Below are 20366 nucleotides of genomic sequence, written 5' to 3' on the forward strand. Positions count from 1 at the left end.
GAAAGGACGGGAAATCAAGACAAACAGGATAAGGCAAGGCGACTCTTTTCTAGATGGATGCTTATCCCCATTGAGGCCAAACGTGGTTAAAATATCACGTGATACAAAAGATACTGAAGACCAGATAGCAGAGGCCCATGCTTGTTCTGGAAGTCCCTACAGGGAAACAAATTAGTAAAACTTTAGAAGGGTGTGTAGATATGAATCTTGTATGTTATCTAAACTTTAAAAAACAATTGCTTCTTTCCTCATTTAAAATGGCTGACCCTTCAGCTGTTGTAAGATTATTTTTAAAAACAAAGTAGAGAAAATTAAGGCAAATTATGAAGTTCTGCCTTTAGTGGTGTCATAGCACTACACAGTATTTGCTGGCTTGTGCTTTCCCCTACACAAAAGCATACTCTGTGCCATTCCCCTTCACAGCACCATGGGTTCTCTCTGGCTGGCGAGGACCAAGTTCTAGAAAACCTGTAACTGAGGGATGGTGGAGGTTAATTTAAGTATAAGCTTTGAGTTTGGCTGGCTTTATTCATTTTAGTTATGCCAACTACTCAGTCCCTACTGATAGCTATGCATAATAACCAAAGTTATTTTGTTCTTGAATTCTGAATAGATTAGATAGATGCATTAATTTTGTGATTCAAACACCCACGTTGTGGGGTTGGCTCTCTACTCCCCAATGTCCTAAACATATTAATAACAAGCAAAAAAAGGCACAGACAGCAGAAAAAATTATGGACTACAAGGCAGTACAATGTTTACAGCAAATATCCTGTATTACAATTTGTTTCTCTAATCCAGGAGTAAAGGGGACATGAAAAATTACAACTATTCTTTTCATGTCATTGTACTTCTTTCTGAGTCCTGTAAAGCTGTAGATGGGTCTGTTAAGTCTGTTAAGTTTGCCAAGATTTTTTTATCTTTTAAGTTTGTGGCCACTAGGTGTGTAAAAGAAGTACATAATTCCTCAGAACTCAATTGTTCTAAATGACAACAACGTTATCTTACTTTGATTCATTTAAATATTACTTCCTACTGGAGCAGCCTGGAACTTAATCCCAACTTTTTTTGTATATTTCTGCTTAGTGACTCTCAGTGTTGTTGATTAACCAGTAAGATTATGATATTCATGAGTAAATTCAAAAATCACCCCTGTATCAGTCAATAAACACAGGGAAAGCTGGGTGGGACAGGCAGTGCTGAAATGAAAATCTCTTCGAGGAAATAAAATTGAGGCATATTGTGACATAGAAAAGATACAGAAACATGCATGATACAGAAACCCTGCTTTGGATGAGAATACTAAGACTTTTCAGGGTATAGTCCTCTTCTTTCCTATCTCTATTGACTAGCTGTCCCTTGATGCAAAGTAAACTTAGGGTGGACTTCCATTAGCATATGTTGCTGAAATGAGCAATTGTTGGAGTAAACAGCTGTCTTTTGCACATGCTGATATATTGAAAACATAATGCTCACAACAAGATTTAGGTAAACTATCTTATTTTTCATCTGAGACTTGTTCAAACTACCTGTTTTGATTTCTCCCCCCCAAAAAACTTGGTTTTAAAGTAAATTTTATAGGCATTTGACAGCACTGTTTGGATCTTCCTATGCACTAAAATGCATTTCCTGCCACAGTTTCCTGCTCTAGAAAGAAGACTCAATTACAGAAGGAAATTAGAAGCTGACATAAAGGTCAGAGAGTAGGTGAACAAGGGAAGGGAAGTTCTGCAATTACACAGCTATTGCAATTAAGGTCTGATAGTCCTTCTTCTATGGGTCATAGGATCTGTGGCAGTTTTGATAAATGTTTTAACTTTTACAACAGATTTCTTAAGGATAGCAGTGGAAGAGAAAAATGTTCTTTTCACAAAATCACTTACAAGAAATGAGTAAAAAAAATTCCTCCATCTTCCCTAACCTTATTGAATCTGAGTAATTCTACTGCCACTTTCACCCGCAAAAGTTCTTGCTCTAGCAGTACAAATATTTGCCAAACTACCAGCTAAATCTATATATATTTACTGTCAAATTTGACAGAAGATTTAAAGTTTCAGATTTCAGCATAAGTAACCTTTGATTTAGGATGCAAAATCATGAAAGAATATATCACACCAGATTTCACCTAGGACTGATTTAATGAAGATTGAACCCTATTGAAATTCTAAGCATACTTCATATTCAAAATTACCATATTTTAAGAGCTTACTGTATAAAATATTCTCTGAGTTCAAAACAAAGCACTGGTTTTGCTCTATTTGGAAGCAGGTAATGTCATATCAAAACAGAAAACTGGTGTGCTGGTAAACAAGGAAGTGAGACCAAAAGCCTGAAGAATAAAAAGGATTTTACAATAACAGCAATCTTACACTATTAGGATGGTTATAATAACCCTCTGTATTAACCCCCTCATTTTGTATTCATATTACTACTGAAAGGAACATGTTGCTGGGTCATATAAGGAATTATGTTTTTGCATTATTACAAAGTTCCCAACTGAAACTGAACTCGAGTTCTTTCTGAATGACAAAAAGAAGCAAGGGGTGGGAAAAAAGGGATTACAGTTAAAGAAGTTATCCATTTTCCTTGTAGCTGAACAGAATAATCTGTGCATTTTTATAATAGCTGTACTCACTGTTGCAGGATTGGTGAGTGGAAGGTCACCTCCTTACAGCATTAGAGAAAACTACAACACAGCAAATTCTAGGTCTGGATGTGTGCAAATCAGTTAACCAATAAAAAGTAAAAAAGTAAACCGTGTCAAGCCCAGATAAAGCGTGGAGCGTATTTTAAGAACAATTAAGTAAAAGATCATGAATACAGAGACAGAGAGGGCACAGAGTGGTTGCAGTACTATATTTTTTTCTGAGGCATCAGAATGCAGACTCAGTGGAAAAGTTATAAAATGAAAACAGAAAGTCTTCAGAAAACACCAGGCATGAAAGGTAATAGATACTTTGAATAAGTAGATAAGATTCCTGAACATAGAAACAAGTACAACCACTCAACTTTCCCCCAAGAAAAACCTTACAGAACAGGAGAAGTTGGATCCATAAGAGCATAAACTTGGAGGAGGAACCCAACTGAAATGCTTTGCTGTCTCCAAGAAAAAATGTTTTATTCAAATAAGAATTTAGGACAAGTGCAGGGGCAATTGCCTGACTATACTGGTCAAGTCCATTTTCTAAACATCTCCTGTGGCTGACACTAGATCAGAATTCACGAAACAGCACTTGATGAATAATGTATGATTTTAGGAATATTGCCACTGTTCTTAAGCTACATTCTTCATACAGTTTCCAATAATGCATTTACCCATGTACTGTAAGAAGAAATAATTAAGAATTAATCCTATAGCCTTATAAGACTATCATTCTAAGTGAGTATGTGTAAAAGTTATCAGACATAGTAGTTTTAGAAAAAAAAACAAACGATATTTGGGTTGGTCATTATTTCCTTCCACTTTTTAGCATGTCTTTGCATGCTATGGCACAAGCAGAACACTTAATCTGTCCTCATCTGTATGATCTATCTGTACTTTTTCTTGCATCTGTCTAATACTCAGACGTGTACAGTGATACAGAAGAAAAAAGTTTCCTACATAAGAAATATGTTAGACATATAAGAAATACCTTTCCTTTGACTTATAAGCAATAAATACATAAAAGAATAATCTCTCTTGAAATTTAGTCATTACTTTTAATTATTATTTAGTCATTATAACTAATTTTAAGTAAAAGCACACTACAGGTTTTACTTGCAAGGAAAGAAACAACAAGCAACAATGACAACAAAAAGCCCAAACCTAAATAACCAAAAATCATTTATCTGAGCAAGATAGATCAACAATTCTCCAACAAGAGTTGTTCATAGGATATAATCACTGCTTGTACCTTTGTGGTTATATTATATGATTAAATAGGACTGGAATAAGGTCACTGTCTTACCAGCTGGATACTGTACACACCTTCCCTTTTCCTTATGGTCTGATAACCTCTACTCTGACATTTTCTTTTCACTGGGCCCTTCTCTGTGCCTATGCTGAGGCTTTCACCACTATGCAATATTTTACACAGAAATTATGGACCATCCACCAGAACAATCTAGTTGCATTGACTTTGCCAAGAAGACTTGAGACTCATCATTTAAATTCTGGAATCTTTTTCAAAATTGTATGATACTCCATGGAAGAGTGAATGAGATTTTTTTGTATGTTTGCTTATAAAGAGCGCTATCCTCTAAGATAGTCTCCGAGCTGATTAAACCCAAGTGCTCCAATTCCTTCTAGCAAAGTCTGAAAAGTGCATTTTCCCCACACCTTCTGCAGAAGTCAGCAGAAGGCTGAGAGAGTGCTCATCTTCATGAGCAGTTACCAATTTAAATTCCAATGCATGAAAGAGCTAAAATGCACTTTACAGCTCATTCAGAAGTTCAGCTGTCAAGTCTGTAGAGACTCTTCCTGCTTATTATAACTTCTTGGTGTTTTTCTTCCTTGACAGGTAGCACACAGTATTTAAAAGCATCCTCTCTCTCTCTCTCACCATCAGTCGAACATGTCTGTCCCTAGAGTGCTGTCCCCTCAGGAAGATGGCAACAGCTTGCTAAAGCCCTCAGACCACATCAAAGCAGGGGAGATTAAATATACCCAGTGCGTGATAAAGCCAGGGGCAGGAGGAGGGCACCTTCTGTCAGCAAAGCCTGCAGAGTGCTCCAATAAGAGTTCAAACTGGGCAGTAACACAAGAAACAAACATTTTACTGAGACTCACAAAGATAGGAACAGCTGCAAACACCTCGGAGAAGGAGGCACAGCAGAGGTGGTATTTGCTGTAAAAGTTAAATTGAGCTCTAGGGGACAGATGAGAGTTGAACCAAAAGGTATTTGTGACCCAAAATCTTGGATAAAAGCAAAAAATCTGGGTAGAATAACTCTTCATAGGTCTGCCCCCTCTTCCCAGCACACACATGGGCACATGCAAAGACATGAGTTATGCAGTGAAGAATTAGAGGGGAGTTTCAGAATGAGATTAGCAAGATCATATCCCACACTGCTGCTTAGACAGAAATACTCACTGTAACAGCAATGTGGAGGCATGAGAGAAAGTGCTACAGAGGCACGGCTGGAATCACATCTAGAGAACAGATCAGATTTCCCATGGGGGTCAGTCAGATATTTTTCATTCTGTGCTGGAACAGAACAATTTCTGCACAAAGTCCTAATCCTACATTTTACTATTCATGGCCATGATACCTCAACCCCCAAACTTGTCAACAAGATATTAAACATAGAATCATTTTTACACTAGAAGATTACAGATTAACTAGATACCAAGTACTTTCTGTAGTTCCCTAGCACCTACATCAACACTGTACAACCTGTGATAAATGCATAGCTCCTCATATTAGATGTATCCTTTTCCAAGAGTTAACCCTGAAAAGAATTCTTAATTACTATGTAGTCAGAAGAAATAAGCATTTAAATAAAAAACACTTTTGCTAGTAATGGGTTAGTATTCAGAGACACACAGGGAGTATCATAGTCCTGATCAGTGGACTTTTCCACTCCATCACTCTTTCTCAAACTCCCACAGCCCCTTACTTGTATTTAACTTTAACTTTGAAGTATGGCAATCTTATTTCAAACTTTAAAGCACTGATCCTGTGAAATTAAAAGTGGTTAAACAGCGTTGATTACTTTCCTGGCCCAGGAGCAGAGAGTGATTTCTCATCCCAGCTGAGTACAAACTAGCACAGTTCTTCAGCTGTGTAATTTCAATTAAGATTTATAGATATTAGTAACAATACGAATAGGATGAGGGGACAAAAGTACTCAAACTACTTTGGGAGCCTCTTAACCAAGCTCTAAATATACCCAGGATCACATAAAAGCATTTAATTTACTGATTAAATGAATTTTCATATATGGTGCTAAATTATGATTCAAAAAATGCTTCCAGAGAGGAAGCACTGGAAATGCTTTATGCTCTGTGCATTCTGGAAAGGTGGGAAACCTGCTGAGGTCTGTATAAAGCACTTAGCCTTACCAGGAACCAAGCTGTTTTGTACGGTGATATTGGCTGTCCTCCAATTTTAGGTGGGAGTGGGATATACTTCCCTCAAAAGTTTGAAATTTCAATCAATAGAAAACATGGGCTTGATCATGACTATGATACAGTGACAATAAAATTTTCCATGATTAATACAAGAGTAGACTTCTATACTGAATGAACAAACTCAGAAGAAAAGAAGAAATGTGAAGCAAAAATATTTTTCTCTTTGGTTAGAAGTAATATCATTGTGCATCCAAGTGTTCACAATGGGGGACCTCAGCAGAATAGACAGGTGCAGCTGAGGCAACTGCAATATTTGATTAATACTACAATTCCAAATGAATAAAACAATTAAAATTACTAAATTAGTTTCAGTAGATCAGGAGCCAGAAAAAATAGAGTACACAGTTTTATGCATGCTGGCAGGAGCCCATAACTTGTACATTTCTAACCCTTCATGGATGTGATAGCACCAATCTGTGATGAGGCCTGCCCCAAATAAATGTTATGAAGCTCATTATGCACCAAAAAGAAAGAAAAAGAAAATCCCTCTGAAAAGAAGGAGTATAAGGAGACTGATACATGTTCTTGGGAATAATGTCTAGTATGCCATGAAAATATGACAGCAGACATTGTGGTCAATGAGTAAGCATTACACAAGGGAAAGGATGAGGGTGAAAGCGTGAGGAAACATGAGCACTGCAGTGAGCATGTTCTGCCGTGGCAGGGGAATAAAAGAGGAGAGATGGTACATGTCTGATTGCACCTTGGACCCAATCAGTCTGTCTTGAGCACACCCACTAGGTGTGCCACAGCCAGATATTCTGTGCCTCCCTTGCTTGATAACACAGTCCAGCTTCATTTGTCCAGTGTTAATATCTGGCCAGCTAGATGATACATGCACCATATTTAAAACTCTTTCTATGGGAACCTGTAATGTTACCTGAGCAAAACTTGAGCTTCCATTAAAAGACAGAATTTATTCAATGATCAAAAGGATCCTCCTTACATTCTGGATGTTAGCTTAACAGGAAGGATCTTTATACAAAATTACGTACAGAAATTCAGTCTAATGATAATTTGGATAAGATCTCCTGACTTCCATCTTTGGATTGAGTCAGACAGACATTTCCTGATGTTGTATTTCTTTATCAGCTTCAATTGGCTCATAACCTGTTCTCTTACCTTCTTGCTTCAGCCACCATATTTAGTCACTAGGATTCCTCCAACCTGGGGTTTCATGTAGAAATTATGCAAAGTCAGGAAAGGCTGTTCCAAATCAATACTTTTGTTTTCTAGAACCTTGCTATCCAGTTCCTTGTGATTTTCTACCATAACTCCTGTCTGCCAACCAGATGGGAATGACATACACAAACATGGCCCTTTTTAAGTGTATATAACTTAATTTCCCTGTAGAGGTCAAAAACTATGACACAGTAGCACATGAAACCTGGAGGCAGCAAAGCAGAGTGTAGGTTTCTGCATACTCTGAAGAAAACAAGCATTTAAACTTGAAGCTGTTAAGCATATCAAAATTCTCTTCCCTACAATGTTGTTAAAACCCGTCCACCTTAGCTGCATTTGCTTGGGGAGCAAGATGTTACTTTGTCAAGCTTAACAAAACCCTGTGTGTTCTCAGCTGGGGCTCTTAAAAGGAAGCATTAAATGGATTTTGGCATGTAGGGTTTTATGAAGAGTGGCTCTCTTTGCAATCCCATTTAGCACACATCAGTTGTTCTGAATGCCACTGGGATTATACTGACTTCCAGAAGTGTTTCAATAGGAACTGTATGATTTTCTGTAGCAGAGTAACTGAAGGAAAAATTCATTTTTTTGGTATGAAGGAACCACACAAAACAAAAATGAAATAACAACAGTGGAAGTTATTCACAACAACAACAACAACAAAAAAATAAGCAAAGAATATAAAAATATAGAAAAAGTTCCAAATAAATAAATGCCAGAGAAAATACCATTCACTGTGACGCTTGCTGATGTCCAAATCTTGCAATTTATATGGGAAAAACCAAAGTCACGCCTCTTCCATTTGCAAATTGTGATCAGCTGTTAGCCCTCTGGAGATACTGCATCTGTAAACAAATGAAGTATTCAATATTCAAAGAAAGAGCAACAAATCTGTAGAAACTTTGCATTTCTTGGTGAAGAAAGTTACCATTTAAGACAACTAGCTACAGGCAACTGCATTAGAGCAGGAGTGACCAAGACTACAAAAAAGTATTTTGAAGAAATAAAGGAACAGCACAAATTACTTCAATAATAAAATCTGAAATGGTACAACCCAGAAAAAAAAGGCTTGTCCTTAAACAGGATAGGAACAATGCCACTGGAGTAGCTGCTAGCATCTACTATCTTTATCATGATAGAAACAGAATTAAAATTATTAATCACAGTGAAAATCTGTGCAAACTGGAAATAGACCTTGTGTCAGTACCATTTAGGAAAAGCATTTAACAGAAACTTATGCCTGAATTAAAGAAAAATACTTTAAAAAAAAAAAAAGTAAACAATTGAAAACAAGATTAAGTCCCTTCTCTGTTTGGAAGCTTCAAAGAGCATGAAATGGATGCTCTTATATAGAGAGCAATATGAAGCAGGGGCCAGTACTGTTCAAGGGATAACATTTATTGATTAGCTGCCATTTTTGTACATGATTCAAGCTTTTGCTTTACCTAGCTTGGTATCCTGTAGCTGACAAACAACAATGCCAAACACTGAAGAAAGGAGATCACAGAAATGTAAAAATAATAAATAGTAAATGTAAAAATAGTAATAATAAAAATAAGATTGTCCATCCCTGATGCAAGTCTCAGCCTACTCCCTAATTATTAAGAGCAGGTTTAGACTGCTACCAACTGCAGTGTCTCACTGGTTGACAATTAGCAATGAAAGCAGTAGAAACAAAAGCATAAATCTTGTTCTGCTATTCCAAAATCTTCTATTTTCTTTTTAATTACAGCACATTATGGATACAGCAATCAAATGTCCAGCTCAATAGGTCATACAGGTTTCTTTTTTTCCTTGAACTGATATTTTTAATTTAGGCTCCAGTTATAGTAGGTCACAGATCAGAGAGTCATCAAGCAAACACACAGCTCTGAAGAAAATAATTTATAGCACATTTATTATTACAGTTGTGTAAGTTCTGGTTCTGCAAAAAACAGAAAATGTCATCAGCATTTTCCCCATGAAACACATAAGGGCCATCCCTGCAAACATTTACCCATTTTAACCACAATCTACTTAAAACAATTCATAGTTTATCTCTTCTTTATAATAAAAATGCAAGAAGTAACATCATAGTTTAGACATCATTCTGATTACATGATTTACTCTGCCAAACTGTTCATAATGGAATACTTACACACAATTCACACCTCATGAAGATAGGTAGCAGAACAGTTAAGATTATTTATGGCATCTACTCCATATTTTGTCAGTCTGCAATCCTCTCCAATTGTCTATCCAGTCTCATTTGATTCAGTGTTAACTGAAATTAGACCAAAACACCAAACATCCACCTTTTCTAAAACTGTTTTTAGATTTTGATTCAACAGCAAAAAATTTTCACAGTGGAAGGGGACAAGGAGGGCAAGACTACGTGTTTTGGGTTTTTGCTTATTTGTTAGTTTGGGTTTTTTTAGGAATACTGTGGCTCTGAAAACATAAGAAAAATATTTCTATATAATTTAGACTTTAATTTTGATTATAAACTTCTACTGAGATGTGCTTACTGTCTGTCCTTTCTTATTGTTCCCTATCAAAACAACAGAGGCCTAACTTTTGTAGATAGTTAGAAGTGATGGATACTGTGAACTGTTGGGCAATTTTGCTGTAATACAAAATTTTAAGTTTTCTTGCTTTCCTTAATAAATGAAGAGAGAAGCTGCAATTTACTGAGGAGCTTAAATTATATTAGAAATCATATTAGTTGATCAGCAGAATTCTATCTGATGTTACAAAACTGCAAAACCTCTTTCAAATGCTTTCAAAGTGGGGAAAGAAGATAAAATAGTCTGAGGACAGAGGCAATAATAACCAAAAGGAGAGTAATTAAAATATATCTGAGCCTGCTTGAAGTCCAAATGCATTGGCCAGAACAGGCCCACTAGGGCAGATTTATTCTAATAAGGGTTAATAAATGGGGCAGAGAGGAGGGAGGGAGCCTGAAAGGAAAGCTCAGCACTGACATGAAAAATCTGCAGTTGGAGAGAAGGTAATTGAAGGGTTAGGTGTACAGTGAAGCTCTGATTTATGAGCACAAACAGTTGTGGAGAAGCTCCAGCATCTAGTCTAACTGTAATCAGGTCCTTAGTCCCAAGGAGGCACAGTATGTCCTAGAACCATTTAGTGAATCATGCTCACTGGACTCATAACAAAGAGAGAAAAAAAAAATATTTAAAAGCACATTTGCCATCCAGCACTCAGTTATTTTATGTGAAAGACTCCTGTACAGAGGGGGCAGCCAGGGTCTGTCCTACTACAGAGCATCCACCACCTCTGAATATTCCTGTAGTTTTGTACATAGCACCACCCTGGTGGTCCATGACGGGCTTTCCAAGTGTGTCATTTCTAGGTATAAGATTCTTGCCTCAAAAGAGAGGGAGAGTAAAAATGAAATGAAAGAATGGATAAATAAATAAAGTTCACGGGAGATTAAAGGTTCCACAGGATTTCTGAAAAATTGCTCTGCTGAAAAAATTCATTTTCTTGTCTACATATTGCCTGTATGCTGCTCTCAAAACAGATTTTACTGGCAGTGCATAGAAATGCACATACTGATGCATATGCCAGGGCATTTCCTATTTCAGGCCCTAGATGCTAGAGATGCCATATGAAGGTAAAAATAAAAAATCCAGAAGACTTAATTCAAGTATTACCTGTGCCACAGATAATTCACTATAACTGATGTGTCTTCTACCGTTTATGCCTCAGTTTGTCCATCAACTAATTAAAACCAAAACCAAATAACCTCTTACCAACCTTGCAAAATAGGAGAAATATCCACTAATATTTCCAAGCTTAACATGATTCTCTGAGGACACAGGCTTAGCTTTTAGATGAATTTTCTTTGTGTAGTGACTATTAGGCTTATTGATTTTAGTGCACTGATTTTAGTGATTTTTAGGCTTATTCATTTAAGGCTACCACTGGCTTCTATTGTGATACCAATTCAAAGCCAATACAGCTGAGGGAGGTAAATTAAAGCAAGTTCTTTTTCACCTTAAATCAATATGGCTGTTTGCTTTCAGGAAATGGAGTGACATTGGTGTACCATAGCTGTTGCTTTTACTAGCAAAAAAAAAGTGTCTTTTCAGAGGATCAGAGTTTTTAAGTTTCTTCTAAATCTCTAGTGCACAGGGATATATGAAAATATATATTTTGCACAGAAGAACTTCTGAAAATTAACTGGACAACCTGTGGATTTCACTCAGCTAGCTAAATGCACCTGAACTGGTAACAACTCCATCTACTTTGAGCTTTTAACATAAACAAAAATTAGATTAAACCAGAAGAAAACCTCATAGCTGTTCAACCAATGTACATGTCTTTAGAGGGTCTAAATCTAGGGCAGTATGCCTTTGTAACAGGTGGGAGCCAGAGAAAATGTTCAGCTTGAACATTCAAAGAAACAGCAGGACAATGAACCTCCTTTTACTTCTAAACAGAGCACATTTTTTGAGGAATAAGAGACACGGAAACTTTAAAGCACTTCTAGCTCCTTTGCAGAGCATATCCAAACTTTGAAGTTTCCTTCAGAGAACCTATCCTCAGAAAAAACAATGTGGCCTGGGGTGGCAAGTCACCCTGCCTTGACACTGTGGGATTGTTCTGTGACTGTCACAACAGGTCTCTTGCTGACACAGCTCTGCTTTTCTGAGGGATATTTAAGGCAGCCCCACAGTAGTGGCAGGAGCTGCTGCTGCCCCATTTGTAGCCCCATCCTGAGCACCAGCAGGAGAAGAAAACCTGGTTGATTCTCCAAGAGCCTCTTTGAAACTTCATCATACAACCCCTCTTTGCAGGGAAAGCAAAAAGTGTGGAGAAAAGAACCCCCACACCGCAAACCTCACAGACCTTTCTGCTCACTCCTCCTCATCAAATTCCATACTAGCTGCTATTAACATTTTGACTTAGCAATAAAATCGTTGAACAGTTGGGGCTGGAAGAACCTTTAAAGATCGTCTCATTCCAGCCCCTCTGCCATGGTCTTTGCTAATTCCTAGATGCTGTAATCTCATAACTCTTTCTCCTGAGAAAAACTCCAGTGGTCTTCCAGCTGTTCTTCCCTGTGCCCAAATCCTGCATCCACCATGAGCACTTCTGATTCCTCCTTGCCTCTCCTCCAGCCAGCCTCAGCACCCTACTCCCCAGCTGCCCTTGGGATGGCAAACTTGAGTGTTGCTGACCCTACTGAAAAACCTTGTGCTGACTCTGGCTTCATCCTCTCTATATTTCTTCTTTAAAATTTAAATAACTCTATGTACTTCTTTCATTAAGTCTCTTTAGGTTGAAGGACAGCTGCAGAAAGCAATGTATTTTTAATGAAAGGTATAAAATTGACAAACAATCTGAAAATACAGCTACAACAAATATTTTATTTTTTGCCTCACAGAAGCACTAATATAGTTGGTTTTACATCTATGTAATAATTGAGACACCAAGTAGAAAGAATTATGTGAATGAGAAAACAATATTGAAAATTTGACAAATTATTGTAGGTTTACAAATCTTTCTCTCCCCACTATTTGTATGAATAGAAGCAAAGATACAGAGAAACCTGCATTTTATGGAAGAACAAATGGAATATGGAAGAGTAGAAGTCGTTCCTAGACTGTAGTTGTCCTCAAGCCAACTTTTTACATTTTTGCAGATAAGTATAGCGTCCTGGACTTCAGTAGAGACCACATACACTTGCATCAGCTGCAGATCTAGTCCCTGACTTCTGTGCTAAGCCAGATTCCCTTCACAATTGTACCAGCATAACCTGTTAACTTTATTGGAAATGCATTTTTGTGGCCAAGCATAATAGTGGTCCTACTGAATTTATTTTTCCACTGTGAGAAAAATATTTTTATTTATTCCCTCAAGTCTTTTTCCAAAGCTGTTTTGTTTTCACTATTCTTTTTTTCCCAGTTATCTAGCTAGAACATGAGGTTCCAAATGTAACTTGGCTCCACTTCATAAGTGCATGGTGAGTCTGTGGTTGTTTCCAAGGGTTTTGGAATGGAACTAAAGTGCTTTTTCCAGCTGTCACCTTTACCTGTCAGCAATCACTTGCTTACCTTTGACCATATTGAAACAACCACGTTCGAACATAAAATTGTGTCTTACTTTAAACACAGAAAGAAACAATATGTGAGACAAACACAAGTTACCAGGCTGCTGCCTGTCCTCCTGGGCCAAGCAGAGTGCACTCCCATTTGATAGATATACATGCACGTAATGGGGAGATGGTGTTTGAACCTAAAAGCTGATCATAATTAGATCTGCCACACAATACAGCTCCACAGTTATCCTCCTGCTGCATGGAAACTCAGCCTAGTCACAAGACAGCGCAGGACTTTGATGGAGACACATATGGGGACCATTGATACTAATTTATTGCCTTCTTTATGGACTAAATAAGGCTTGGCAATTCACTTGTGTAGAAGACAGATTTGCTATTCATTATAAATAAATATTTAAGAGAGCAAACATTTCCTTTTAACTAACCCCACCTCCTCGCTGTGGGGCCCATGCACAGAGAGGTTTTCCCTGCAGAACGCATGCCCAGCAGAGAGTGGTTATGTTTCACTGATTAACCGGATTTGCAAGAGAGGAGGAGTTAGGAAGAGAGGCTGCTTTCCTGCCACCGTCACTCAATCATCTGGAAATCTAATTTGTATCTTATTTGGCAGGCAAGCAGCCATCTGCTCCAAGGATATGCTCCAAGGGCAGTTGCCAAATACAGAACAGGCTTTCTGCCATGGGGAAAACTAATTGCCTTTATTGGACTAATACAGGTTGAAAGCTAATGATATAGGATGCTTCACCACATAAGAAATAAAAGCAGGGTTTTTTAAAATATACTTTCCATTGTCTTCCATAAAAGCTGAGTCTTCTGAATGAGTAACATCCATTCACATGGGTTTGTGACTCAGAGGTATATGGGCCAGAGCAGCAAATGAGAAAGTTGTCAGTCCCACAGGACTATTTCTGCCCTATAAAAGGTAACATGTGTGTGCAGATGGACTCTGCTTAATCTGCAGCCATGATGCCAATGGAAATGGATTAGCTGCACACAGAACAAGCAGCTTGAAAATATCACATCCCATGAGAGCATTATGTAGTCCATGTCACAGATCAAATTCTTGCAGGATTTCCAGTTTCAACCAGATCAGAGAGGAAAATTTTCTTGGCATTGCAAGGCCAAGAATTTTTAAAGTGGACGATACTAGGCCTTTAAAAGGGAGAGGAAAAGTGGTGATTGGTAGGGGAAACTTCTCTAAATTAGTCAACAAATATTATCATATGCATTGAGCATGCAAAATTCAAGCAATTATTCTCATCAATTCTCTCAAACCCTCCTTTACAATTCATCTTAGTTTTGAAAATATTCTTGGTAAGTTTGATCAGATCTGATACATTTCCAGAAATTTCTAGTTGTGATGAACTGAACATTTTTTCAAGGAAACTGCAGGGAGAAGCAGGAGAAGGGAAAGGATACAGGGGAAATAGCCAGTTTTAATCACAAAACAAACAATCCTGTCTGTTTATGTTTAAGGAAGATACCCACGAGACCACTTGCCACTGCTTTTTCTGCAAATGCTGCTTCATTGCTTACATGCCATCAGCCTTCATCTCACTGCTTTTTCCAAACACAGCAACTACTGCCCTCATGACTCAGGAGCTGTTGAAAGATAATCAATCTGACAATGAGGATAACTGAAAAAAAATTTCTCTGCATTTGCTCAGGTGTGACTGATGCACCTTAGAATAAGTAGGGACCAAATTACTGACCAAACTGTTTACAAAACACCCTTCTCTCTGACCAATCCTCCCAAATTAATGCTGTCCAAAGATCTGGGCAGGCAGTTATAGGATCTGCCTTCTTTTACTCATCCATGGAAAGAAATATAACAGTTATTTGTGGTACACTTGCAAAGTATACAGGCAAATTGTAATAGAAACAGACACAAAGATAAAAAGAATACCATTCATTTCACATAGCCATTGACATTTAGTCCAAATTTTAAAAGAGGCCAGGGATGTCAATCATGACAAATCTAATCCCAGTAATTTCTGTCCAGAAAGACCAAGACAGGGTGTGATCTTTTTCCTGTAAAAGCCCTAAAACCAGAAGGTTTGCTGCATTGCTGACCTGGAGTAAGTTTGAAGCTTATAAATAAAGGACTCTTCCTATATATCTTTCCCCTAATTCCCTCAAAGACTCAGATGCACCACATGATAGGAGGACTACTAAACCTCAAACCTCTAACTACAAGTTCTAGAAATATAAGCATATGTTCCCTTGGTATGATTCCATCCTAACACAGTCTATGCTCATCGATCACCTCTGGCTCTTCACTGACAAAGGAGAATAACTAAATGTTATCTCACAACATAATGTATCTCCACCACTATTTCATTTACTGAAATCATGAAAGGAAAGGACTGGGAAGGAAGAGGAAAGGGTGATGGGGGAAAGGAGAGAAAATCCTGAAGTTGTTAAAATCTCCACAGAATTATTTACCAGGAGTAGGTTTGTGTAAATGGACAGAAGGTAAGAAAGATTGGTGAGTTTAAGCCAACATGCTGTGCAATTCAGAGCTTGAAAACAAAAACCACTACCACAAAAAGGATTTCTATTCTCCATTTTAACATGCCTTCACCACATTAACAGCAATAGCTGAATGTGTATCCTGCCCATGCCCATATCGAGCATACAAAGACATATGGAAGGGTTCACTTTGCTGTTACGGTGACATCGAGTTGTCATCATTGTCACTTGGTGGGGATTTGAATATCAGCCTTTTGCAGAAAGAAGTTCTGCTCAGAGCAGATCTAGGTAGCATAGGAAGGTCACACATAGTTTAGCAGCAGCACAAAGTAGCTGATATTAATGGGAAACATGAAACCAGAGAAGATGAAAAGGCTATACAGGTCTAAGAAATCTTAAGGATGTCAGATAGCTGTTTATACCAATAAGTCTTGGAAATGTGCACTGAGGTTGATGGGCTTTTCTCTTGTGCTGAAGGTTTTTCTCAATGGCAATAACACTAGAACCTCATGGAGGATAGTTTTGTTTTAACAAGTCACTGACAGGTAAGGACATGTATTCTAGCAAACACAGAATGGAAAATCTAGGAAAAAAGCTAACCCCATGTTGTGAAGGGAGGAATAAAACAATAGTTCCAAAGATGATAAGAAAGCAGGGAACAGCATTTCTGCATGTAACTGTCTTTTCTGTACTCACACTTCTCAGGAAACTTATATCCACACCCATTAATATTTTTTTTCAGCTGGTTTCTTCCATTACAATGATCTTTTCCTTGTACATACTTATTATTGTTAATTTTATGTCAAGGTCCCTTAGTGGAGGAAGAAATTGCAACTACAACATGAAGCAATTCCTTCCTTAAATAACTTCTCAATGTTGCAAGTCACATGGCAAAAAATCATGAGCAAGACTTCCTTAAATTATCACTACATTTAACTTAGGGTTCTAATTTGTAGCCCATATTTTTCTTCTTCAGGGTGCTATATTGTCAGCTAGTTTTTTGCCATATTGTAAAATAGTTTATATTAAATTAAAAAAAAAAAAGGCAAAAAACATTCAAGATTATAATTCACTTCCATGACTCAATTAAAATGTCAAGATCACTGTCAAAATAATGTGAAAAGGCAACACTAAAATTTATGGGAATTTCTATTGTTCGTGACACATAGAAAAAATCCCAAACCCCAAACTTTAGATTCTCATTCCTCAATTTTATTCTTGGAAATCTGCTTTCTACTATTCATCTTCATAAGGCTCTTTATCCCACTCTTCCTAGATTTTAGCCAACAAATTAATTAATTTGTGTTACGTATGTGTTCTGTTTCAACAAAGGAGTAAAAAGTTGCCAAGGTAAGAATAAGTATTTCATACACATTTACTGCTGTTTTTCTTATCTGCTAAGGTCTTTTGGTGGAAGTTAAAGTGTGGGATATATTTCCTATTCTTGTTTTCCCATGTTGTACTACATGTATTTAAACCCTAAAACCTCAGGGCACTTTACTCTCTTTGCCATGTCTCTGCAAGACTCAATGGATGGTTCTTGAAAAACTCAGAGTAGGATCAGGGATCAAATTATAAATCCCTTTGAGTAACTATCTGGAAGTGTCTGGGAAATGCCATATGTCTTCTGTAGCACTCATGATAAAAATAAAACCACTGCTCAGAGGAGGAAAGGCAAGTATCAGCTATCTCTCTGAAGCAGCTGATATCTCTGTCTCAAAAAAAGGTTAAGTCAGGATACAGGTTAAAAAAAACCCCAACAAACAACAGTAAATGTCACAGCAGTATTTCCTGGAAGAGTCATGTAAATGTTATTTATTGTGCCAGATACATTTCCAAAGCAGATGTCTTCCACAATCTATTTCACTCAGTTACATCAAATCAAAATAGTTGCAGTTTCAGCCTTCTAGGCAGTATTACCATTCACAGGTCTCTGTAAGGCCAGTTCATCCCAGCATGAGAAGAGCAATTCAGCTTGTTCCTCTGCTGCCTTTCAGCCTTCACTGGGCTGTACCACCTAGACAATAATCTAAGAGAGTGTGGCTGATGGGACATCCTAACCTACACATGACCTAGGCACAGACATCTCCAAAATGTCTGTCACCCTCCACCCTGGACTCTTCAATCAGAGGTACCTGTGTTTGTTCTGCCTTTTCCTTCAGTATTTCCATCTCTGCTTTGCTTGTAGGCAAGCTTTGAAGAGTTTGGGGTTTGGTTCAGGCCCAAAAGCTTTGGCATTGTTTTTGGGCTTACATGGCAAGGTTTTGGGAACAGGGGGGATACAGAGGTGGCTTTTGTCAGAAGCTGCCAGAAGCTTCCCTTATATCAAGCACAGCCAACACCAGCTGGCTCCAAGGGGGACCTGCTTCTCTCCGGGACAGAGCCCATCAGTGACAGCAGCAGCACCTCTGGGATAAAATATTTAAGGAAAAAAACATTATTGTGCAGAACCAAATTGCAGCCAGAGAGGAGAAAAGTGAGAATGCGTGAGAAGAACAGCCCTGCAGACACCAAGGTTCATGGAAAAGGTGGAAGAAGCAGAGATTCCCATGAAGCCCATGGTGAAGCAGCTGTGCCCCTGAAGCCCATGGGAAGCCCCAGTGGGGCAGAGATCCACCTGCAGCCCATGGACAAGCCCCACTCTGAAGCTGGTGGCTGCCCAAAGGAGCCCATGGGAAGCCTGAGCTGGAGCAGGCTCCTGACAGGACCCCCGAACCCCTGGGGAAAGGAGCCCATGATGGGGCAGGTTTGCTGGCAGGACTGCTAACCTCATGGAGGACTCACAGTGGAGAAGTTAATGAAGAGCTGCATCCCTTGGGAGGGACCCCTGAGGAGGAGGGAGTGGCAGAGACAACGTGTGATGAACTGACCATAGCCCCCATTCCCCATCCTCCTATGCCACTGTGGGGCAAAGGTGACAAATCAGAAATAAGATTAAGAATGAGACGAAGGGAGGGGTGGGGGAAAGGCATGTTTAAGATTTGGGTTTGCTTCTCATTATCCTATTCTGATTTGACTAGTTATAAATTCAATTAAATTCCCCAAGCTGAGTCAGTTTTGCCAGTGATGATAATTGCTGAGTGATCTCTCCCTGCCCTTGTCTTGACTCACAAGCCTTTTGCTATATTTTCTCTCTCACAGATAACCCACCACAGACATCAAATGTAGAAATTTGTGAAAACAACAGGAAATTTTCAAATAGAAGTGTTTTGTTTATCTGACAAAGATGTGACAGACAACTACCAGATTAATTTCTTTGCTTTGTGGTTCCTTTTAGCCCCTATCACTTATCTAATTATATATTTAGACTTTGTTGATCTCAGAAATTGGCCATTTTACAGGGCCCTAAGGTTGCTAGGTTTGAGTGACAGAGCAGGCTGAAGAATTTTTCAGTAAAAAAAATACTTCAGGGAAATCTTCTTCAGGAACATTTTGAAAGGTACACAGATGTGTATCCTCCAGTAAAGCCTAAACAAAAAAAATTTGAGCCAACTTGATACAAAGCATAAAGACTTTGATTTTTTTTCAAATACGATCAGCTATTCCATTTTGGATAAGTTCAACATTAATTTACATTTGTTTGAACACGCTTCCTCAGTGACAGATGACCTTAGCTATCTTAGGGTCCTTTTCTTCTCTGCCCAGAAATCTTGCACAACATCTCCTATTCCACATCCCTTCTGAGCAAGTACAAGATAAAAGGGAAATGCCACAGTTACAGGGCACCCTTTTGGAGGTGCTGCCTAAAAACTGAGAGCAAACTTTAGAGCTGAGAGAGCTCAATCAGCTGAATACCAAATGCTCACTATTTTACATTTACATTTCAAGTTGGTCCAAGACTTAAAAAGTAAAAGAAACCCTCTAAAAGTAGTCTCTCACCAAGAGTGCAATTTTATTTACAAATAGTCCTGTTATAGTAATGATGAAGCTACAGGATCTCACCTGGCAGGACATGTTACTGCCCTGTGTACAGTTAATACATTAATACATTACAGCCTCTCAACTTCTGATGTTTGCCTTTTTGTCTGAAATCCACTTGGTACATACATCTAAAACCCATTAAGCTTTGAAATTGAATTCAGACAGCACACCAATAATAATAATAAGTTCGTTTGTCCAGAGCTAAGAAGCTTCAAGATTTGTTGTATCTGCAAGAACCTGAGCTAAACTGCACACCATCATCTCTTAATCTGAATAAAGGTCCTCATGGCCAGTGTCAGCATGCAGGCAGGGGCTGTTACAGCACCACTGCACAGGGATCTGTGGGGTTTTCTTCGCTTTAACAGAGCTGCGCTGATCTACAAAGTTGAGAAAGAGCCGAGTAGGTCTGGTGTCCTCCCCAGGGGCGGCCTCTATGGCACATTCTCAAAGATTAGATCCTTGTTGCCTTTCCTCACGCTTCCCCTATTTTTTAAATACAATAGCAACCCACACACAGTGCAATGAAGTCCCAGTGCAGCAAGGCACACAACTGTATCTTATTAACTGCATGCAGCACTGGATACAAAGTCTCCTTCAATCTGATTAGACTGTTTT

General features: G+C 38.3%; 2 long non-coding RNA genes across 2 annotated transcripts in view; both read left to right on the forward strand.

Moving 5' to 3' along the window:
- The window catches only part of LOC140684276 (uncharacterized), a 195389-nt gene that overhangs the window by 149371 nt on the left and 25652 nt on the right, over positions 1-20366 (forward strand). The gene's annotated exons all lie outside the window — the stretch shown is intronic.
- On the forward strand, positions 17697-19833 carry LOC140684275 (uncharacterized). Its single transcript, XR_012056319.1, has 2 exons — positions 17697-17961; positions 18279-19833. It is a non-coding gene; the product is annotated as an uncharacterized lncRNA (long non-coding RNA).

This window comes from Taeniopygia guttata, chromosome 5 (genome assembly GCF_048771995.1).
Source record: "Taeniopygia guttata chromosome 5, bTaeGut7.mat, whole genome shotgun sequence".
NCBI lineage: Eukaryota > Metazoa > Chordata > Aves > Passeriformes > Estrildidae > Taeniopygia > Taeniopygia guttata.